A 25,232-nucleotide genomic window follows, 5' to 3' on the forward strand; every position below is an offset into this window, starting at 1 on the left:
AAAACTCAATGCATCAGAACATCAAAATTCCTTCAGTAAAATTTAACGTCGGTATTCGTAGTTTATGTTGATTGCAAACATTTTAGTGCTTCCAATTTGTTTCCAGTGCTTATAAATGTTTCTTGAGGGGAGAGCAAACCGTGCAAAAGTGTGTATCCGCACAGCCTCCGTAGTTTTCATTTATAATCTTCATGATTGTTCAAATTAGCTTTAGAGTTTTATATTGTCTCCGAGTTTCCCTTGATTTTAAAATCGGATTTCTATTCATTTTTTCGCGTATAACATAGCAAGCCTTACTCATCTACTTTTTTGCACTTTTGCTTTTATGGTTTTTTTTAATCTTAGTTAACTCTTCTAAGAGATTCTTTTGGACTTATACAGTATCACACAAAAAAATATAATCTTCAAAAACTGTTATCTTTCGAATACATAACAAATAATAAAGAAAATGAACAGCTATGCGAAATTGATAAGGCTTGTTGATATAAGAAAAAAGAACATCAACAGTTAAAAATAGATATATGATGAACGTGAAATTTTAAGATATTAGACATCCAACAGTGTTTTAGCTCTTTTTCAGCATTTTTTTCTAATTTTACGCTAATTTTGCGCTTATTTTTTAACCCATTCTTAATTCAATTTTTAAAACAATTTTACAGCTTGAAGTTTTCATTATGATAATTTCTGCGTTGATCATTATGCGTTTTCTTTTCTGCTAAACTCTTTTGAAAAAACTACTTATTAGTGTAATTAAAAGGCTTTATGCAGAATGGTTAATTACATGGTTATGAATTTTGCTTAAAAGCCAATTTTTCTGTATAGTTGCAATTTTTTTGAAAGCAATTGAATAAACTTGGGCTCATCATCAATTGTTCTATGTTTTTCTCGTTACCAAATGGTGAACGGATGAATTTGTTGCTGAGCATTTTAGAATTCATTTTGTCAGCTTCTCGATTTGGAGGAATTAGATTGCATCTTTTGACTGTTTATATACTCTAGCAGCAGAAATTTTGTCTCAATTGGATAGCATTTACAATGATAAATTTCTGAATTTCGACCATACATAGCTATACTGGTCTCAATTCCTTACTTCTGTATGAAATGTTAAGGGCTCCTTACATAAAATAATTGAGTGGGGAATCAGGCCAATAAACGGACAAAAGTTAATCTTTTTTTAAACCTATAGGACATGAAAATGAAAAAAATGATTTCTCATTGTAGTTCAGACATGGAGTTTATACCTCTTCTTATCAAGGTGATCTGGCCGACCGGGGGGTTTAGCCGAGAGCCGAGAAATGAGACATTAAGCCGACAAACCGATCACACACCAATTGAAGCAATTGGAAGAACTACTGATAGCAATCAAGTGACCAATCAGTTTTGTCAACCAAATAAAAGTAAGCTATCGGCTGAGTTTCTCCTATTTTCTTTGTCGGCTAATTCCCTTAGTGGTCAGTTTATGTAACACCACGGAAAAGAGAAATGAAAGAGTGCGGAATGCGATACGGAATTAAAGTTCTTTAACGAAGTCGATAGGTATACTTTTATAGATCCCTTGAGTATTTTAGCTTTTCGAATATTAGCTTTTTTTCAATACACGTATTCTGAACATTAGACAATTGAAGAAGTACTACTTTCTGTAGTAACCTAATAGGTTGTTATACCTTCTGGTTTAATAATTCGACGCACTACTAAGGTGCTTCAAATGACCTCGGAGTTTAGCATACACTACTAATTAAGATTAAATGGAAAAAATGACACCAATTTTGCCGCAATTTTCCAATTGATTTTAGGGGGTGTAGGATATTAGGGAAAACTCGGTCGGGCAGAAATAAATTTCGTAGCCATTAGGCGAAAATTGACAACTATTTTTTGTGGAAATTAGGCGAAAAAAAATATTTGAAGATGGTAATACAATATCGGCTTGACGCAATAAGATACTCACGAGTCTCTAAAATTGCCTTATACTAGTTGACACAAACATGCTAAATAGACTAATTTTGATATTTGTACATCTGCTTAACATTCCTCGGTAAAATCCGACAGGAAGATTTTGTCAAAAGTAGCTATAAATAAGACAGGAAATTATTATTTTTTTATGATTAATGTTCCACTAATAATGGCTTAGAGTTACCCTGTGTACGTAACTTTGAGAATAATGTTGAGATAACTGTGGGATAGAACTAAACAGAAATGTTGCAAACTTGCAATATTAAGAAACACTTTTTCTGTAATTTGTCAGCTAATGTCATCCAAATTGATAGCGAGCACTTTGTATCGTCTAATGGATTTTAAAGTACCGTCTTTAAGTATTTTAATTGGTTTTTGCCTATTCTGTGCCAAATTGAAAATTAGTTGAAAATTTTGCCTAATGGCAACAACAATGAGCTTCGCCTAATCGAGCTTTCACCTAATATCTCAGCCCCCAATCTTTAGTAGAAAATTGTTGCCAATTTAGATCAGCTGCATAGAATTGTAACTGAGAGAAAAGTTTAGATCACGCAAAGCGCAAACATTCATGGGCATAAAAATCACTAGAAAAATCCCGAAATTTGAGCGGCAACTTTGCATACAAAAATTTTGCTTGACCACGTTTACAATAGTTTCTTTAAACTTCGTTCTAGAATAATGTTATCGAGATGATTATCAGATTATTATTTTTTCAGGTATTTTAATCTTTTACTTGTTTCGAAAAACGCGGATTCCATAGTATTAATTGCGCAATTCCTGGTAAGATTCTAGTAAAAATTTACAGATCTCATCATTATCATTTGAACTTGCACGACAACATTAAATCATATAAAAATTTTGCACCAAAATTTTGGTTAATTTTTTGTACCAATTTATAACCCCCGGATCGAACTCATATTTTTATAACCCCCGGATCGAACTCATATTTTTAAAATTCATAAAATTACAACTACTTTTTGCGTCGTCAATGAAAAGTTGCAGTCTCAAAATTTTTGTGAAATGAAAGTTCTAAATAATCAGTTTTTTGGGAAATCCTATCAACAACTGTCATGTTGCATTTAAGAAAAAGCTGTGAATATGAGTATGAGTTTATGAAGATTAACACTTTTGGTCAACCCTGACATTCAAATTGAGCCTATCGCAGTTTGAGGCCCCGGACCAATGGTGAATCCTTTTTGAACCTTAAAGAATAGACTCTTAGTTTTAGTTATGGTCTGTAATTGACAAATTAGCCATCTTTAATTAGATTAGAGTCGAGAGACTAAATAAGTACCATCCGGTACCGACTGTATCTTATAACGATAAATATTTAAAATCTTCAATGATGAGCAAGCGGAAAATCTTTTGGAAAATCTTAGCTATGAAATTTTGACATTGGATTAAAGTGTTCGAAGCGATTGCTTGAGGGTGGCTACTTAAGCTAATGATCCTCATCCTCCTCCCTCAGAAGTCGCAGTTTGCATCCTTGACCTTTTCCATCTTGTTGCTGTCAATCACAATGGCCTTCTTGCCCGGTTTCCAGTTCACTGGACATACCTCTCCATGTTTATCTGTGTATTGGAATCCTACGAACAAAACAATGTAATTACTTCATTTTTTCGTTAACAATTTTAAATAAAACCGACTAACGTCAGAAAAATTGCTCTCAAACAAATATTGGGAGCATGAATCTATTACAGCCTGCTTCAGTCTAAGGACGGCTTCAAATGACGTCATTATAGGTTATTATATACCAGTTTAAACACTAACAAAATTCAAAGTGAAAAAAATAACACACGTTTCGGTACGTTTAATTTCAATTTTGGTAGTAAACTGCAGCCAATTCAGTTCAACTTCTTGAACTCAATGTTGAAACAACATTGTTGAATGAGAAAAAATTAGGTAGCTCGAAACACAAAAAGTCAAGGCCGCAAAAATCAATCGAATAGTCAAAACGGTCAAGCAAAAGTTTTGTATAAAAAACATAGAAGGTAGAGTACCTGAAACGTCTTGAAGAGTGGGTGTATGTGGGGGGGGGGGGGGGGGTAGAAGGAGGGGGTAGGCAAGTGGTGTCTGTAGTTTGAATAGGGAGAACGGACTGGTATGCGAAGAAAATTTCTCCTAATGAAACTTCACTTCGAGTACTACCAGCAGTTCCTAAATTCTGTGAATTAGTACCTAAGCTAATTTTAAATACAATGTTTCAAAACAGATTCCAATGTTCTAAAACAGAAGTCAATGTTCGAAGTCACAAGTCAACATTTCAATTCATGAACAGCTAAAGAGTCAGCTAAAAAACCTTTTTGAGTCGTAAAATATTGTAGAATCTCAGTACTTCTCTTCGAGTCGTAAAAGAAGACCAATACTTTTCTTTTGTAAACTTTGCTTCAAATATCGATCGGAAGAAATAAGTGTTTGCTCATTTGCACAGTTCATATTCCTCGTCTTTTGAGTTAAATATTTAATGCGTTTTGTTCCAAACCCTCTTTATGGGGAGGAACTATATAATTATATGGGTTTTTTTGTTAAGTCAATTTTTTGCCGATCAATAAATTCATTTCAGAGAATTGTGAGTGGTATCATGAAAAAGCCCGACCAGCGTAGAACTTGAATTTTAAGAAAATGGTTTTGAAGTTTATTTTCTAGAGCAAGCTATCGAGGTTTGAATTTGTGTGAATAATCAACCAATTTGGGTTATTTTTTTTTTTAAATTTTTCCAGAATTTTGCCTAAGACTTCGTCAATTTTGCTAAAAAATTTCAAAACTGTTAACAATAGTGCAGCTGATTTTATTTTGATAAAAAAAAGTTTTGTTGATTATTTTGAGTTACATTTTGGGCTAAAAATTTCAGTGAATATTTCAAAACTCAGACTTTTTCATCAAAAACTGCACAAAATGAGCTTCTTTAGTCCACTTTGACTAAAATTACCGCAAACGCACACTTAAAAACAACGAACACAATTTTGTAAACTGCAAACGGTTCTAGTTCTATTTCCAGTTTCATTAAAAGGGCTCTGAAATTAAAATTTTCTACCTTTTAATTAACAAACTATCTATATCTATAACATTCGATAAATATAAGTGTTCTTAATGGACGAACAACAGAAGCAGGATTAGTCTAGGTCCCATGTTGGACTGTTGCAATCCAAAATAAAATCAGTTGTAATCAGTCAGTCAGTCTTCACAGAAAAAAATCAATCTATTTTATGTTAACCAACGAAGAGAATAGATCATATCAAAACTCACTGGTGGTAGGACCTATTGCCTTCCTAAGCAGTTCAAAATGAATGTATTTAATTTTTTACTCAATAGCCTATGGTTGTTTTGACTTTAAAAAATTTTTTTTCTTAAAAACAAGGATTTATTGAATTCTGCCACTGTTGTCCTCTTTAATTTAGTCAACTTGTCAGTGAAGAGAAATGGTTTTTCTTTCTAAGGGATTGAAATTTTGTCTTCATTGCCGCTTTACGCGTTAGGTTATGGTTTTATAGATTTTATACTAAAAGATTTAAAAAGTTTTTTATGTTATCACATTATTAGCGTTAAAATTGAACTAAAATAGAGCATATCAAAAGCATTAACGGCATAGATTATGGTTTTAACTGCTTCAGGCTTCAACACCACTTACTCGATGAAATTAATTGAATTTTTCACTTATATTTTTCAGCCGGTCTAACTTGGTTTTTTAGTCGTATGATTATTCTAGATAGAGAGAGGCCTCATTGGCTTTTTACGGCCTCAGAAATGAGCCTATGTTCTGATTTGATAACTGATGGCTTCGATGACTTTAAAAACAATTTTTTTCAAAAAGAAATGAAAAACACGTTTTAACTTTGAATTTTTGTTACTTTTTATATCTGTTTGTTACTTAGTCTTGTTAATTGCAGGTCACACATACAACTATTAGCATCGAGGTATGGCGCAAACATACAAAAACCTAATGGTTTTAAAATCTTTATTAACTTTTGTCTACATTTGACATTCTTCTGTAGACGTAAGGCTTATTTTGAACAGTTACAGTTCTCAAGGGCCTCCTTTGGACAAAAATTCGAACCTATTAATTTAATTCATTTTGTAGCTAATGGTTTTCATGACTTTAAAAATATTTTTTTTTTCGGAAAATACAAAAATATTTCTTAGTTTAGCGTTAATTCTTTGGTGCCTATTTTGAGGGGCAAACTATGACTTCACGGCTTCGACAGCGTTTTCTTGAAACTTTTAATTGAATTTTTTTTGTTATCTCTTTTTGTTGTTCTTCTTGTAATCACCGCAAAAAAAAATTGAACAATGACAGCTCTTAATGCTTTCTTATAGAGGCATAAGTAATCATAAACCTGTTGAATAATTTCAGTTGGCATCTAATGGTCTTCATTAGTTTGAGTTTAATTGTTTTTATAAATATCAGCGAATTTTTTAACTTTGCAGTTTTTACTCCTTTTAGTCTAGGAACATTATGCGCAAACGCTCATTACAGAGCCTCCTTATTTGATTTTATAATCGAATTGCAAGAGCCTTCGTTGATTCTTTCCAAACTTTCTATAGCTTCCATTGCAAAAATCTAATACATCTCTATCTCCTTGAACTTAATTTCTCGAATTTGTCAACTTCCTTTGATCTTAATTATTTCATTACATACTAAACAGCTCTTTAGGTGAGTATACATAATCGCACAGGTCACAGATTTGCACCGTAAATTTTTTCAGCATCTCAGTTATGCAGAATTGAAAAGAAGCCTAATTGATACAAACTTTCATAAATGTCTCTCGGATTCATCTTGTTTGTGGGTTTAAAAGACTAATTGCCATTTAGTAAGTAATGTTTGCCTATTTACTCTCGCAAAATATTTGTGCCAAGAAAACACTTTTTGTTTTACTTTTTGTTATCTTTTGTTCAACGTACCCTACAACTAAAGTCAACTCTCACAACTCCATATTTTGGTTTTGATTCGGATTTCTATCCTTTAAGGGACAATGACCCAGGATGAAGTCCGTGACCCAAGACAGGTATTGGCCAGACCGACTTGGGTCGCGGACAGGGGGGTCCAGTGCGACCGCCCACAATGGTCTGGAAAAAATTTGGGTCGCGCCTTCCGTCTGGACAATGGCAATTTTAGTCTGTTCGGTCTGGCGAATACCCATATTTCGGTCTGTTCGGTCTGGCCAATACCCATATTTTGGTCTGTTCGGTCTGGCCAATACCCATATTTCGGTCTGTTCGGTCTGGCCAATACCTAATTTCAAGGCCTAGAGGTCCAGCCAAATAAGAGCCAAATTGTATAAATGCGTGCTGTATTGACTGTTTTTCAAAATAGCAGCCCATAAATGGTAAACGACATCTACTTCTAGATGATTAGAATACTTCATTAACCTTCTTTTGATATTTGCATTTATCTTTAAATCGACGGTTTTTTTCAATAATTTCATTTTAAAATCTCATATTCATTTGTCATTCAAAAAAATGAAATGAATAAATTATAACTTTTATTTGATACTTATACACGTTTAAATGAGTCTGGCTATTAGTCTGGCCTAGGATCTGTTCGGTCTGGCCAATGGTCTGGAAAACGGTCTGGCGGATGGTCTGGCCTACGTTCTGGACAATGGTCTGGCCTAAGGTCTGTTCGGTCTGGCCATTAATCTTGACAACGGTCTGGCGGATGGTCTGGCCTACGGTCTGGAGAATGGTCTGGCCTAGGGTATGTTCCGTCTGGCCATTGGTCTGGACAACGGTCTGGCCGATGGTCTGGACAACGGTCTGGCCAATGGTCTGGAAAACGGTCTGGCGGATGGTCTGGCCTACGTTCTGGACAATGGTCTGGCCTAAGGTCTGTTCGGTCTGGCCATTAATCTTGACAACGGTCTGGCGGATGGTCTGGCCTACGGTCTGGAGAATGGTCTGGCCTAGGGTATGTTCCGTCTGGCCATTGGTCTGGACAACGGTCTGGCCGATGGTCTGGACAACGGTCTGGCCTAAAGTCTGTTCGGTCTGCCCAATGGTCTGGACAATGTCTGGTCAGTCTGGCCAATGGTGTCCAAAGTCTGTTCAGTCTGGCCAATGGTGGCCAAAGTCTGCTCGGTCTGGCCAATACCTATCTTTGGGTATTGTCGGTCTGGCCAATGCCTGTTTTGGGTATGGTCGGTCTGGCCAATACATGTATTGAGTCGCGGACTTCATCCTGGGGAGCATTATATCTTGAGTTAAATAGTAGCCGTCCACTTTCGCGACTGTTTTCTTTTCACTTCAAGGGAGAAACACCAATATTAATAGGTTTGGCTTAATGGTGCCCTAAATTCCATGCTACATAATGCTCTAGTTGTTTCTAATGAAGATGTAAAACTTGATTCTAACCGAATGAAACACTGGTTTCAAAAAATGGTTCAAAAACCAATTGAATAACCGGTTTCTAAAATCATGTTAGAAAACTCTTTTGATTTGCATAATTTGTTGTAGTAAATTGCCATCGATCGTAATTCTTACAGCCAATGCAATTACTGATCGATTGCAATTTATTTCATAGACACAGAATCGGTTGCAGAGCTAAGCCCACGGAAAAAATCGCTTAATTTTAAACAGGAAATAAGCCCTCAGGGATGGGGGTTTATTCCTTGGGGGTTTATTTCCCCAGGGCTTTATTTCATATCTAAAGCTATGTTTTTTTGGGTGTTTGTTTATTTTCTACGTCCCGTATAAACAAAATAAGAATCTGAATAAATGAAATCGCGCAAAATTGAACAGGACAAGTGTGAAAAATTGCTCAAGCTATTAAATAAATCAGGTATAAAAAAGTCGGCAATCCATAGGGATAAACATTAATTGAACATTTGTCAGCAGACTTTAATGGACAACTCATTGTCAGTGCAGCAAAACATAACCCAATAACGTAGGTCGAACTGCTCTCTAGCAACTGACGAGCGGTTTGTTTCATCAGCAGCTAACTGCGGCTTAGGGAGGCTAACTAAGTCGTTTCATTACCAGGAATGTACGCAAATTTAGTTTTGTTTTTTTGGGGGCTGCAAAAATTGTTTAAATGGATTGTTATTGTAATCTTTTGAAGTTCAACAAAAATTTTTGGATATTAAACCCGAAAAAGCTCAGATTTGTTTGAATCATTTCCATATTATTAATTGTTTTTCCTTTATTAGTAGAGGATGTTATGAAACAAAATTTAAACACCGTCTCTGGACAGTGAAAATATCGCAAAACGTTTTCACAAAGAAAAACAAACCTCGCAAACAACTTGGAAAGAAAAAGTTTGAGTCAGGTATGAACTGTTAATGCCTTCATTTCAAAAACAATAATGAAGGAAAATACCCCTATAAAACAACATGGCTGGATTACAATAGGTGATTGATAGTACAAAAAAGTCCATGCTGGAAAATTGACACCAGTATTCAAAAGAATTGAAAATGAATGGCCGAGGAGAACCCAAATGCTTTTCTCACAGAAACGCAATGAACAACAATTGACTCCAAACGAGTTTATACCGCAATAATTTATAGTGAGTGAGTACTCTCTATTTGAAACTGTCATGGATTCAAAAGAACATCAAGAAACTTAGAAATTATTTTTTGATGAATTTCCAGAAAACAAAAGAAGATTTTAGCTAAGGAACTTTGCTATGTCAATAATTAAAGGCCACAAAACTAAACTCCACTCTATTTTTGTTTTGCCGCTATCATTATCTTATTAACCTATCAGTCAGATGTCAGAAGTCAATTCTCCTACTCAAATAAAATTGATTCTAACATCCACCGACCTCCAACTAAAGAACTCGATTGTATCAAAGCCATATCAGATTCTCATCAAATGTTGATGAAAACTGAATCGGAAATAAGGTCTATTTACATTTAAACCAAGTAAAACATTTTTAACTATTCTAAATCTTCTCTGTATATTTTCGCATAGATAATTACTTTAGATACGAGCTAATTTTTGAATATTTTCAGTTCCAATTTTCTTTTTAAATTCAACTTAATAAATTATTTTGACCCGTTTTACGACCACGACAATGGTTTCCAGATCACCGACCGTGCGACAAAACTTGGATCTGCACAATGCTGAATCCTGTACTGCGTGGATGTCGTCATTTGTGGTGAAATGTCACGCAGAGAAGAAATAGGACAAAATCAACACCAATGTTACAATTGTGGACCTACAAGTAACAAATCTCTTTCTTAGCATGTGCGGGCAAGACGCGCTTCATAAACACAGAAGCTTAATGAGTCAAAAGATTATATTATACTCCATTTAAAGCCATTTAAAATTATCGGAAACGCAATTCAAAAAAATATTTCTCCAAATAAGAGGGTAGTAACGGCAGAAAAAACAAAATTTCTGTCCGCAATGCAAAGTGTAGGGGAATCAGACGCCGGTTTCATAGCACGTCTCAGAGAAGAATCACGCTTTTGTGACTTCAAAAAATTCGAAACAATTACGAATCCCGAGAGATTGTTTATAAAAGAAAACTTATCGCACGATTGAGGGACCTGAAGAAACAATACTAGACGTTAATAAAGCAAAACTAGCTATGTCTTTTTTTTCTGAAATGACTAAGAGTTTACCGTACAGTACTCGAGCAAGGACTTTTGTCAGTTCTTCATCAGGTAATAAGCTTTTTTTACTCTGAAAGAAGAATTTCTGAACAAATTCAAAAAGACATTTCGAAAAAAAAACAAAAAATTTACACCTAATAAAAACAACAATTTTTTTCCACTAGATGAGGAGGAAAGCCAAGTTTTTTAGACTTTGTCCGGCATTAGGTGAAAATTGCAACACATATAAAAAGGTGCAAAATTTTTGGAAAATGTGTAGAAATAAACATTAACCAAATTCAGGTACGTTCAATAAACAAAATAACGTTTGTGAAGAAAAAATGATTCTTCAGAGCAATCTCCAGCTTCGGAGATGGAAATCTTTTATACTAAAAAACAAACCTGTGACATGGAAAAGTATCTCAAAAAATAAAACGCAAATGAAAATGCTAGTAGATACAGGTGTGGAGAGCACTGTTATGTCTTCTAAAATATGGACTGATCATGGTAAACCTCAGTTAGACGGTATAATAAGACATCTCGAAGCCTGTGATATCCACCAATTAACAGTTCGGAGATCATTTACATTTTGACGTTGGGTGGAACGGTAGCAGGCACACACAAAAACAACTAGCAGTTGTGCAGTCTGAAAAACAATTAGGACTACTTGGAAGAGGCCTTCTACCCAAGCACGTGTGAACAACAACCGAATAACTACATGCTGTGAAGGGTTACAAAGTTCATGTAAATTTAATACCAGGATCTCAGCCAAAGTTCTGCAAAGCCAGAAAAAAACCTCTGCCTCTTCAAGACAAAGTCACAGAGAAGCCGGAAGAGATGGTCAAACAAGGCATATGGGAGCCTATGCAGCCATGAAGACTTACAAATGCGTCACCAGTTGTGTGTCCGTGAGATAAGAGGGGAAGACTGAAACTTTACGTGAACGTGCTTATCAGCGGCAATAATTTGGATAAGAAATACCCAATATCAGACGTGGTCAAGAACCTCCACAACCTACACAGGGCCTCAAAAATTTGCAAAAATGATCTCTCAGATGCCTAACATGAAATTGAACTTGACAAAGAGGAGAAATACAAATGCATAATCAACAGATCTCAGAGACTGTTCAAGATTTGCCGGCTACCTCAGAAATTAAAAAAAAACTCTTCTTCAATATTCCAGAATTGCATTGAATCAACGCTAAAAGAGAATCAAATTGAATCAAAGAGTGTTGCGATTTTTAAGGTCAATGTGTTGGTCTGTAAAAATACCAAAGAGCAGTTCTACAAGCAAATGCTTGTAGTCAAGAGTCGACTACCTGAGAGCGACTTTACTGTTAAGAAAAAAAATCTAACTCAAAACAAGTCAAAAGATTTAGTTATTCGGGGTACTCAATTTATAAGGACAGAATAGCAAACATGTTGAAAAACTTGAAAATGCAAAAGCACCAACTAACAACCAACAACTCGATTCGTTTGTTTGGCTAGCAAACTTACCTGGAAAAACTAATTCCAATATTGCAACTAATTTGCAACCACTAAATGACATATGAAATAGCGATTTCTCATGGGGCTAAATGAAACAAAAAACCTTTCCAGATGTAAAAAATGAACTGTATGAAAAACCCCGTGTACAACCTTACAGCTTTGAAAACAAACCATTGTAGCTACCGACACCTCTGAAAAAAATTTGGCGGGGTTCTTTTGCAGAAGGAAATCCAGAAATAGGTGTCTTGAGGAAATTGTCTCGATCGGAGCAAATTTACTCAAACATGGAGTGTGAAGCGCTGACAATTGTGTTTTTGGTCACATGATTGAGACAATTTCTTCTTGGAAGACAATTTAGTTGAAAAACAGATCCCAAATCACTCAAATATTACGTTACACCAGATTAGGAAATCCCGAAATCAGCATCGGCTAGAATAACAAGAATGGCGTTAAGTTTTGCCGCAGAATGGAGTTAGACACTGAGGAATCTGACAATGATCGAGTGTGTTACGCAGTCGTCAATATTTGCTTCGCTCAGACTGACTTGGTGACCCAAGAAGAAACTGGACCCGCATATGGAGCAAACAGACAATTCCAGGACATAATGAGAAAAATCAAATGTGGCAATTGGAAACAATGTTTGAAAGTGGAAAAATTAATTGAAAAACAGAAAGATGCATTGACCACAAACAATGGAGTCATCTTCAGAGGTGTTATTCCCTTCATTCCATCAAAACCGCACATTACTTTTGGCAAAAGTAGATGAGACACATCTTGGGAAGATTGCCATCGATGTATTAGTCAGAATGATAACATGGTAGCCTGGTTTTACCCCGGACGTTAAAAAATTTGTTAACAAATGCAAGAAATGTCAATTGAACAGGCTTAGCATGGGAAAAACAGACTCTATGAGGCCAGAAGCCAACGTTTGAGGACAGCTCCCTATCAACTGGGTTCAAATTAGGGACCAAGCAATATCTTAGTAATTGTTGACGCGGGTTGAGGCTGGATAGAAGCTTTGCCCGCGGGAGATAGAACAGCAGATTTGACTCGTTTGAACCCATTCTATTCAATGCCCATGAGTAAAGGAAGGCAATCCCCGCAACTTTCATCATCAGAAAGGGCTTAGACACATCATTCACGCAGCCCGAAAGTACAAGTTGGACTATTCTAGTGAGCGACAATCATTTTGAGACACTAGATGAGGACAAGGTGAAGATTGAACAACCAGTAAAGGAGACTATGTCTCAATCAGAACCACGAGCTCAGAACACAGATGTGACACCTTCAGATCAAGCAGAATCTTCTAGAGCAACATCAACTGCAGAGCTACCAAAACTTCTATAATCAGAGCATTCGATAATATCAACAACAAATAGAAACGAACCGGACATTTTTTGGAGAACATATTGCCAGAATCTTACCTAAAAAGGAGATGTGATGTTTTCGAAAGAACATCGAAAACTTAAAAATTATTATTTTATGGATTTTCAGAACAGAACTGGCAGCAGATTGCCGGTAAAAAGATAAAATTGACAGATCAACCCCAGTCCTTTAATAAACCTCTAAATTTTTTGGTTTAGATTCAGATTGTCAATTTTTTGACACATGCTGTCTATAAGGAAACAACCCTAGAAGAACTTTTTTAAAATTCATATTCGAAATCAAAAACTCAAGACTAACACTCAAGAACTAGGACATGTAAGTTTAGCACTACTTAGATGCACACTAATGATACTTAACTAGTAAAAATTCATAAAATTTGAAGTTCCATAATTGAGTTCAAAAGTCATATTTTGAGTAAGGTTAGCCACGTAATTGACCTTGAAGTTGAAATGACGTCGCGAACACAAATTTTAATTGAAGTAGAATCAATAGAACAAAATCAAAAAAATCAGTAGAAGTCGCTGAAATCATTGAAAAAGTCAATTCCAAGAAGTCAGGTTGTAAGAATCATCAGCGGAGACGACAAAAAAACCATGATGTCCCCAATAATCTGATCGCATTGCGGCTGTTAAAAACAGAAGAAGAACTTACCCAATGAACTCTGCTGCTATGCCGATAAAAGAACTCGATTCTTTTGTTGTTTCGGCGCTATCACCATCTTATTAACGTAAACATCAGATGTCAGAAGTAAAATCTTCTACTCATATAAACCTGACTTTAACATCTACCAACCTCCAACCAATGATATTGAATGTATCAAGGCCATATAAGATCCTAATGAAAATTTTATGAACATAGAAAATCACGTCGGGGATTCGGAATTAAGATGTATTCACTTGTCAATCAAGTAAATTTTTTTAGCTGATCTAAATTTCCTATAAATATTTTTGCATAGATAAGTTTCAAAAATTTGAGCTATTTATTTTTGTATTTTCAGTTGCAACTTTTTTAAAATTCTAATTATTGAATTCTTTTGACGTGTGTTACCGACCACGACAGAAACTTCAACCAAGGGTAATCTGAGACAAGATTCTTGAAAGCAATAAGACCATTCGCAACTCAAAAGATAGCAGAAGGCGTATTGGGAGCACTACTATTCCTAGAATTACCATAGATCTGATAACGTGTAGAGAATAAATTCATCAACTAATCCACAACTCGAGACTCACTGGTCCAATGGTGTTGAAAAATTAAAAAATTGGAAACTTTTCGAAATTATTTCAGGCTTGACGACAATTTAATAATGTTTGGCGATTTACATGCCCATTGGATTGGCAATGCGATGACAAAAAGAGTGGCGATGGAATAGACGTTCAAGGACCGGATTTCATTTGAAAATTTGCTTAGTCTGTTTCATATTTAGTCGAAATAACTGAGTTTTTGAAAATGAGAAAGAAAATAACAAAAAGATGCATTTTTAATGCACTCTGTTGATGCCAGGGCTTGACTTAGCGGTGAACAAAGCCGTTTTTCTGGTTCAATCAGAGTACGGACATTGAAACTCGTATGTAATTCTGTCACTGAAATACCAGAACCCCAATTATATTAAAGATAAGACCCTTATAAAGGTCTTATCTGGACAAATTACCCCACACTCTTACATCAATTTACCCCCCATAGACAAATTACCACCCACTCTTACAACAAAATGGGAGGATTTTAAGGAGGACATTTGACCCGGGTATTTTATTATTTTAAAAATTGCTCTAGCAGCTCCAACTTCTATTTCGAACTAAATTCAATTGAGGCAAAATTTGCGGTATAGTCATTTGCTTGGGACCGAATCCGCGATTAACCCCAGAACATGTCATCTTAAAGTCAGGAAACGCTCAAGTGATTTACCCAATTTGGATTAAATCCAACCTCAACCAATCACAAACTGCAGTACTAAAGTGCTTTGAAATCAAAATATTAAAACTAGAAATTGAGCTGAAATTGAGCTAAGGTTCTGTAATCTTGTCAAAGATATTGAACATAATTGTATGTCAGGCTTCTTGTCCATTCAATTTACTATCCTGTATCCTATTGCATGAAGGTATACCTTGAAAGGCATTAATCCATATTACTAAGATGCTAGTATTTTAAAAGCATTTTTCAGTAAAAACCCATTACTGATTAATATCTGAAGCTTATCACAAGTATATTATCAGTGATATTTAAAAATTTATATTCATTTGTTTTATGGCTTTGTTCCATTTTGTTGGATGTTCTCGAGGGCAAATTGTTCCTTAAATCACCCGTTTTACTGTTTCAATAGAGCTTCATTTGTTGAGAAACCCTGACTTATGAAGACCAACTTTAACCATCTGGTGCGTTTGAAAATGCCATTAGCAAGGTCAATTTACTCTATTACTAGGAAAAAACTAAATTAAAGGGAAAGCAGCAAAACTAGTGTTTAAAAAGATTCTAAAATTTGGTGATTACTTGTTTTAATGGATGTTAAATAGAGCGCGAAATGAACTCCATTAGGGTAAAAATGGTGATCAATTTTCCGAGTAGTGAGAAGGGAAAATATGAGGACTGTTCACCATTAGGTTTCGGATCAACCAAGGAAGCCGTTTTGAACAAATTAAAGGGGGCATATCTGCCATAGTATTTTTTTAACGCAGCAAACTAATTTCACGCCGTTAACTTGCAAAATATTTGAAAAAAAAAACAAAATCTGTGCGTTTTTTTCTACTTTTCATTTTTCGATAGCTTTATCAGTTCTATTTGTCTAAGCGGTTGTCAGAGCTTTAAGATTTGATTAGTAATAATGAATGTGAATGGATAATGCACGCTCTGTTTTAGCGAAGAAAAGTACAAAAATCCAAATTAAACGACAACTGAATGCTTCCATCATTTCTCTGATTTCCACAAAAACTTTATCAAATTTGAAACCCAATGACCAAATCCTCGCTAAGTGGGAAATTAATTGAAAAGAATATGGAAAATGCAGCCACAAGGAAATCATATTTGAGCAAGATGCAAACATTTTCATTTTTTGAATACTTCGGAACCCAAACATATACGTTTAAGAGTGTTTTTGTTACAAACGAATTTTTTAAAAAACGGCACTCCTTGGAAGAAAGACAACAGTTCTTCAAAAAATAGAAGAAGAGCTAGTTTTAGAGCCTGGGGAAGAAAAAATAAATTAAAAAAATCTTGAATTTTTTTATTACTTAGAAAAATTGAAAGTAATGCCAATTTCTTAGAAAACAACGTATAACTTTTTGCAACGCAAACAACGTATAACTTTTTGTGAGAAAAGAACATCAGCAGAAAAAATTAATAGTTTAAAGAGTTGTACACAAGTGTTTCTTAGATTCTCCTCCAATAGCCAGAGTAAAAAATGTAACTTTCTGAAAAGAATAAAAAAAGTGCAGCAACAATGAAATCGTTTTTGAGCCAAACATATACGTATAAGAGTCTTTTTGTTAAAACCGAAGTTTTAAGAAACGGTACTCCTTGGACGAAAGACGAGAGTTCTTCAAAAAAATAGAAGAAAAGCTAGTTTTAGAGCCTGAGGGAGCTTTAGAACTTCAAAAACTTTAATTCAGCTAGATCGCTTTAAAAAATGTCATCTACCAGGATAGTCTTTCACTTGCTAAAGATAACGGCCTAACGTCAGGCGAATTACTCCCAAATGAGTGACGAGCGGTGGCTTAGGATTTAAAAGGATGTGTGGAGTGCGGTGCTGAAATTGAGGTTGAAGTGGTGGGGGAGGGTCAGGCTCTATGAAATGCCCTACACACCATGACTTAAATCCCCAAAAGAGGTTCAGTGAATCGCATAGTTAGAATTTTTTGATCTAAAATAGTTCTAAAAGAACCTCCGGTTGCTTTTTTATTAGCCGATTTTTTAGGACGAAACGTCAAAAGGGTGAGACGAGAAATCGATCAGTTATGCAAAGATTTGCATAAAAAGACTACAGGACTAATATAATTGCTTTAAACTTGTTTGGGCGCAACTAGTAATTGTAATTATCAGAGGGATTGCCATTAAAACTGCGAACATCACAAAACTCTGATAATTATTTTTTATTGTTTAAAAATTGAGCAGAATTTGCCAAACAACAAATTCAAACCAGTTTTTTTGATGACGGAGCTTAATCGTAATGTTATACTGTTGCTCTTTGCGTTATATAGCCTGATTTTTGTTTGTTTGGTTTTTTATTTTCCTTGTGAACACAAGAAGTTGTAAAAATTGATTGAAAAAAAAAAAACGCGGTGATATTGAGCTAAAGTTACCGATATCGATATTTTTTCCTTTCTCCGGATACAAATTGTGCTCTTTTAGGACCTCTATGCTCAATACGATTATCGTTGTTTTATTAGAAACTGGCCGTACTTTTAATTTTTCTAAGTAATGAAATATCATTGAATTTTTATTTTATTTACTTGGAAAAAAGTAGTGCCAGTTTCTTAGAAAACAACGTGTAACTTTTTGTGAGAAAAACATCCGCAGAACAAATTCATAGTTTAAAGAGTTGTACACAAGTGTTTCTTAGATTCTCCTTTAATTGCCAGAGTAAAAATGTAGTGTTTCAACATGCTTAAGGTTTATGAAAAATGGAAGGAGTTATTTTCATTGTGTAAAAGTGTTATTTTGATTCGAACCTACTTACCCCTTTTGAACTGCCTACCCTGACTTTTCCTCCCGAAATCAGTAAAAACTATCATTCCCTGTACGCTAGCTAAAACCAGCTCAAACCTCAGTTTTTGGGTTGAGAGCAATTTGGCTTAGTCGAATAAGTTTTATATTCCTATGCACTTATCAGAAGTTTAGTTTTTTTGCATGATGATACTTGTATGACTGCTAAGAAATCACAGAAATTATATATGATCTAGTTTGAATACTAACTAAAAATTTTGTATAATGAGCAACCCCGGTAGTCAGTAGTGCTACTGTCTCTCAGAAGCTCTTTTTTGAAGACTTTTATTTCGAAAAATGTTTTAAAAAGTACTTATGAAGTAGGACTATTGTTAATGGGATTTACACTGCTAATTAATTCACACGTGGGTTGTTACCTTGTACAAGTCTGAGTGCCTCGTCCACACTCCTCCCGACTGGAGTGTCGTTCACACTGATGTGTCTGACAACCCCCTTCTCGTTTATGATGAACAACCCTCGGAATGCCACACCCTCCTCCTTGATTAACACTCCGTACCTTAATTAGAACAATAAAATTTTAAAATTTACACATGTACATGACTTTTATGTCCGCCAATGTGACTGTACGTGGTAATATTGGATAGTTGAGTTATTAGATAGCTCAGTTACCTGATAGTTGACATAATGGACCATTTTTGTCACGTACATATCTAGATTAAGTTGATTAAAGTACCCGGGGCGAGATGGTTGAAATATAAAACAATTCGGCTATGACTCGGAAGCGCGGCAATTCAAAACTCTGCCACTATGATCAAACACAAAATCAGACCATAGGGAGGAGAAGAATCTTACCTGAAAAGGCTTTTCAAAAAGGAGGCAACGCTTTTTTCAAGCCCTAATTCAACCCTAAATGACAGCGACTATGGTGTAATGGGCATTCCACTCCTAATTATTGAGAAAAAGTATTATTTTATTTGCAAAGAAAGAAATACATTTCTTGGGTCGAGGAAAAAATGCAAAAAAATGATAAGATTTGCAATAAATCTGTTGAAAAAAAATTCGCGATTAGAAACCGCAGTTATTACAAAAATTGACCAGTAAGTTGACTAAAAAGAAAAAATTTTGGTGGTGCTTTTATAGGTTTGAAAAAATTTTCATGTGTTTTTACAAACAATTATTTTACAGTTGCCTACAAACAATTATTTTAATAAACTTTAGTGGCATCAAGGAGTTGTAGTGGGAACAAAACCCCTTTTTTAATGAGGAGTTGAAAAACCTTGAACTTTATGGAATAGTTTACTTCCGAATAAGGTGTTTTTTCATTATTTTTGTTGCTGATAAGTGCATAAACGTTTTCAAAAAAGTATTTTTTAATCGGGTAAAAGAGTTGTTTAAATTGAACCAAATTCATAGTTAATGTTTTCTATGTAAAGGGATTCTAAAACGCCAATAGTTTCAAGCCATTATGAACTTGATATATCAAAAAGATCAGTTTAATTTACTGTAGTTTTTGCAGACGTACACGTCTTTGTTAATTTAATACGACAAGGTGATGGTACAGTCGAGACTGCAAAAATGGATTGGAATTAAAATTGGACCCCAGATCCACAAACAAACAAAAACCAACCACCAGCGTTTCTCAAACTGACAAAAAAATATTCTGAAACGACTGATCTTAATGACGAGTGTTGCACTAAAAATCTGGATAAACCCAACCAAAACAAGCCTGTCGTGGTCGATAACACGGGTCAAAGAATTCAATAAGTTGAATTTTAAATTAAATTTTGAACTGAAAATATACAAAAATTAGCTTGTATTTAAAGTGGTTATCTATGCAAAATTATACAGAGAAATTTCAGATTAGCTAGAAATATTTTACATGATTGGCATGTGATTAGATCTTAACTCCGAATGCAGGAGGCAACTTTCTACTTTCATCAACATTTCATGAGAATCATATATGGCTTGGGTACAATCGAGTTCATTAGTTGGAGGTCGGTGGATGTTAAAATCAGGTTTCTGTTGGTGGAAGAATGTACTTCTGACATATGATTGATAGGTCAATAAGATAATGATAGCGCCAAAACAAAATTAGAATTGAGTTTAGTTTTGTGGCCATTACTTATCGACACAGCAATAAAGTTCGTCATGTAAGTTCTTCTTTCGTTCTTTAAATTTTTAATAAAGAAAACTTCTAAGTTTCTTGATGTTTCTTTGAAACCATCACATCCTCCCTCCTTTTTTAAGCAAGTTTGTTGGTATAGGTTCTCCAAATATGTCGGGTTGTTTTCTGTTTCTTGTTGATGTTCGTGAAGGCTCTGATGTTTCGGGTTGTTGGTGCTCTGCAGATTATGTGGCTGCAGAAGCTTCATCTTGAAGTGAATGTCCCACATCTGTGCTCTGAAGTTGTTGTTCTGATTGAGATATGGTCTCCTCCACTGCTGGTTCAATTTTCACATTGTCCTCGTCTAGTCTTGCAATTTGTTTGTCGCTCACTAGAATAGTCCGCTGAGTTTTCGGGATGTATGAAAGATGTGTTCAAGCCTTTCCTGATGATGAAGGTAGCAGGAACTGTCTTTGTGTTTTCGTTAGCCTTGAATAGAACGGGTTTGCACAAGTCGAAATCTGCTATTGCTGGTAATCTCACTCTGCGTCCCAGCAAGAGTTCAACTTGAGTTTTGCTCCTCGTCTTTGAAGTGTTACGATGTGTCATCAGTGCCCTTTGCAGGAATGCTCCAAATGACACATTAAGGTTGGGATTCCACGCTTGAAGTGCCCGCTTCAGTGTCTGAACTGCTCTTTCAGCTAGTCCATTAGCTCTTAGATGATAGACGGGTGATTCTATTTTCTTAATTGCCAGTGATTCACACCACTGTTTAAGATCGCCACTTTTACAAATTCAGGACCATTATCAGAAACTGAAGCTTTTGGTATTCCGAATCTTGCAAACATACTAACATATATTTTAACAGTTTCTGATGTTCTAATTCCCTCGGGGAAGGCGTCTATCCAACCAGAACCCGCGTCAACAATTACTAAGATATTACCTTGGTCCCTAACATAGCCCCAGTCCATTTGGAGTCGTTCCCAAACTTTGGCTTCTGGCCACGTAGAGACTGTTTTTCCCAGGCTAGGCCTGTTCAATTGACAATTCTTACATTTACCAACAAATTGTTGAACGTCTCGGGTAGTGCCAGGCCACCATGCTATCATTCTGACTGATGCCTCAGTTGCATTCTTCCCGGGATGTGTCTCATGCGCTTTTGCCAAAATCAAGTGTCGTAGTTTGGGTGGAATGAAAGGAACAACACCTCTGAAGACGATTCCATTATGTGAATTAAAAGAATCTTTCTGTTGTTCGAATCCTATTTCCGCTTCTGAACATTGTTTCCAATTGCCGCTTTTGATTCGTTTCATTATGTCCTGGAAGAGTCTGTTTGTTCCAAGTTCAGTTTTGATTTCTGCATGGGTCACCAAATCACTGTGGGCGAAGTAGATGTTATTGATTGCGAAGCACATTCGATCGTTGTCCGATTCGTCTTCGTCAAAATCCATTCTGCTCAAAGCATCTGCATGGGGTATCTGCTCTCCTGGTGTGTACCTCAACTCATAGTCGAAACCCATTAGAGCTATTACCCGTCTTGTGATTCTTGCTGATGCTGACTTCGGGATCTCCTCGTCTGGTGCAAAGAGATATTTGAGTGGTTTGTGGTCAGTCTGTAGGGTAAATCGTCTTCAAAGAAGGAATTGTTTTAGTCTTGTGACCACAAAAACAATTGCCAGTGCTTGCTGCTCTATGTTCAAATAGTTTTGCTCCTCTGGAGTCAATTTTTTCGATACACATAGGACTGGATGTCCTTCTTGCAAAAGAACCCCGTCAATGACTTTTTCAGAGGCGTTAGTAGTAACTGTTGCTTCTTTTTGTGGACTATATGGCTGTACTAATGGGTTAGCACAATTCATTTTTTATGTCTTTAAAGGCTTTTTGTTGCATTTTGCCCAATGAGAAATCGCTATTTCTCATGTTACTTAAGGATAGCATTTTTGTTACAAAATCAGGAATCATTCTTCCGTAAAAATTAGCTAGCCCAACAAACGATTAGAGTTGTTTATTGTCAGTTGGTGCTTTTGCATTGTTTAATTTTTCAACAAGTTTGGGATCTGGTGCTATTCCCTCTTTTTAAATTTTGTATCCCAAAAAACTAACGCTATCGACTGGTTTTGAGTTAGATTTTTTCTCATTAATAGTAAAATTTTTCTCACGTAGTCGACGCTTGACTGCAAGCATTCTCTTGTCGAACTGCTCCTTGGTAGTTCATACTTCAATACATCGTCTTGAAAGATCACAACACCTTTGATTCCATTGTGTGCACTTTCAAGTCCACGCAAAGTCTCAGTTCTCCACTCTTCTTTCTCTGCCACACCACTGGAGATGCATCATGACTCCACCTGGCTTTACCGGTTCAAGGATGCCTTGTCTGACCATTTGTTCCAGCTTCTCTGTGACCTTGTATTGAAGAGGTAGAGGTATTTTTCTGGCTTTGCAGAACATTGGCTGTGTTCCTGGTATCAACCTCACATGAGCTTTGTAACCCTTCACAGCAGGTAGGTGCTCAGTTGTGATGTTCAAACCGTACTTGGTTAGAAGGTCTCTACCAAGTAGTCCAAATTCTTTATCAGACTGCACAACTGCAAATTGTTTTTGCGTGAGCCTGCTTCCGTTCTACTCAACGTCACAAGTAAGTAATCCCAGAAGCATTAATTGATGACCATCATAAGCTTCAAGATGTCTTATCTTACCATCCAACTGAGGTTTACCAAGCTCAGTCCACATTTTGATGATTTCACTGTGCTATCTGCACCTGTGTCTACCTGCATTTTTACTTTGCAGTTATTTATTGAGATATATTCCCATGTCACAGACATGCTAAAGATTTCTTCTTTATTATAAAACATTCCCATCTCCGATGCTGAAAATGCTTGCTCTGAAGAATCATTTTCTTCTTCGCAAAAGTTATTCTGTTTATTGTACTTACCTGAAATTGGTTGGGGTTTGCTTTTACACATTTTTGAGAAGTGTCCCAGCTTTTCAAAGGTGTTGCATTTTTTAAACATTTGTTAAACATTTGTTCTTCAGTCCCATCTCCGCTCCTGGAGATGCTTGCTTTGAGGAATTGTTTTCTTCACAATAGAAGTTCTGTTTTTGCTTAGCTGAATTTGGCTGGGGTATGTTTCTACACATTGTTGAGAAGTGTCCCTCCTTTTCACAGGTGTTGTTTTGTTCACTTAACGCTGGACAAGGTCTACTAGAGTGTGGCTTACCTCCACTCCTAGTGCACATGTTGTTGTTTTTATTAGCCGTAATTTTTTCATTTGGTTTTCGAAAGGTCTTTTTGAAGTTGAACCCAACTTTTTTTTTCACATTAAACGGCTTATTACCCGATGAAGAACTTGCAAAAGCCATTGCTTGACTTCTGAACTGTAAACTCTCTGTCATTTCAGTAACCAACATTGCTGGTTTTGCTTTAATGCCGTCTAGTAGTCTAAGTTTTGCTTCAGGTTCCCTCAAACCTGAGATAAATTTCATTTTTACCAACTCGTCTTCGGGGTTGCCTGCTGTTTTCAGTTTTTCGAAGTCACAATAGCGTGCTTCTTCTCTAAGATGTGCGAGGAAGTCGTTGTCTGACTCCCCTACACCTTGTATTACGGACAGAAATTTAGCCCTCTCTGCCGTTACTACTCTCTCTTTAGGAGAAATATAATTTTGAACCGCCAATCTGATGTCTTCATACGGAGTGTCTATCAAATTCTTAGGACTCATTAGGCTCCTAAGTTTAATAATTGCATCTTGCCCGCACATACTAAGGAAGAGATTGGTTACCTGTAAGTCCTGTACAGTACCATCGTTGTTGACCTTGTTCTCTTTCTTCTCTGCGCGACATTTCACAACAAAAGACAAAATCCACGCAGTAGCTGATTCTGCTTTCTGTAGATCCAACATTTGTCTGTTTGTAGTTGGTCTGGACACCATTGTCGTGGTCGATAACATGGGTCAAAGAATTCAATAAGTTGAATTTTAAATTAAATTTTGAACTGAAAATATACAAAAATTAGCTTGTATTTATAGTGGATATCTATGCGAAAATATACAGAGAAATTTTAGATTAGCTAGAAATATGTTACATGATTGGCATGTGATTAGATCTTAACTCCGAATGCCGGAGATGAATTTCTATTTTCATCAACATTTCATGAGAATCATATATGGCTTGGGTACAATCGAGTTCATTAGTTGGAGGTCGGTGGATGTTAGAATCAGGTTTCTCTTGGTGGAAGAATGTACTTCTGACGTATGATTGATAGGTCAATAAGATAATGATAGCGCCAAAACAAAATTAGAATTGAGTTTAGTTTTGTGGCCATTACTTATCGACACAGCAATAAAGTTCGTCAGGTAAGTTCTTCTTTCGTTCTTTGAAACTTTAATAAAGAAAACTTCTAAGTTTCTTGATGTTTCTTTGAAACCATCACAAAGCCGCTAAAAATTGCTCGTGGTGAATTGTTCAGACATTTTTGCCCTACAAAAGCATTGCTAACTAAAATTTTAAAAACTAAACAACCAAGTTACCAGCATCTGATGGTGACATGGATAACATTTCTAAATATAATTAGGATTATAACTTTTCAAACTTGAGAGTTTACTTCATCTTACTTCGAAGAACAGTTGTTGACGTAATGAGAGAAAAAGTTTACTTTCAAAAATTACATTTTAGTTTGCTTCACCTGAAGAGTATCCGCGAAAGAAAATTATTTGATGTTGAAAAATTTAGACGAAGCAATATTTGAATGATCCAAAAATCAATAGTTTTATGAAATGTTGGAAAAATTAACGATAGATCCTCTAGAAGAAGTTATTGATATTTTGTCTCAAAAATAGGGAGATTAAAAGAACTGATCAAATTTTCAAAAAAATCAATTCTTTTACAATTTTAGGCCTCGAATTTGAAGAGAGTGGATTCTTGTGTTATGTAAATAAAAATATCTTTAGTTAAATTTGTTGTCGATGAAACAATGCGTGTTGAATGTATACGTATCAAACAGTTAAAAACTTTCAAAAAAATTTCAAAGATCATACTCCGCAGCCCGCATGCCTTTTTTGACTCGCAAATTTAATCGTTTTTACAGAAACGAAGTTTTTTTCAGCCACAATTTTTTGTCAATGGAT

General features: G+C 35.6%; 1 pseudogene; it reads right to left on the reverse strand.

Moving 5' to 3' along the window:
* Nucleotides 1-3,223: 3,223 nt before the first annotated feature.
* LOC142338540 (peroxiredoxin-1 pseudogene) lies at nt 3,224-18,568 on the reverse strand (annotated as a pseudogene).
* Nucleotides 18,569-25,232: the final 6,664 nt, after the last annotated feature.

Source organism: Convolutriloba macropyga, chromosome 4 (assembly GCF_964194025.1).
Source record: "Convolutriloba macropyga chromosome 4, txConMacr16.3, whole genome shotgun sequence".
In the NCBI taxonomy this organism is placed as follows: Eukaryota; Metazoa; Xenacoelomorpha; order Acoela; family Convolutidae; genus Convolutriloba; species Convolutriloba macropyga.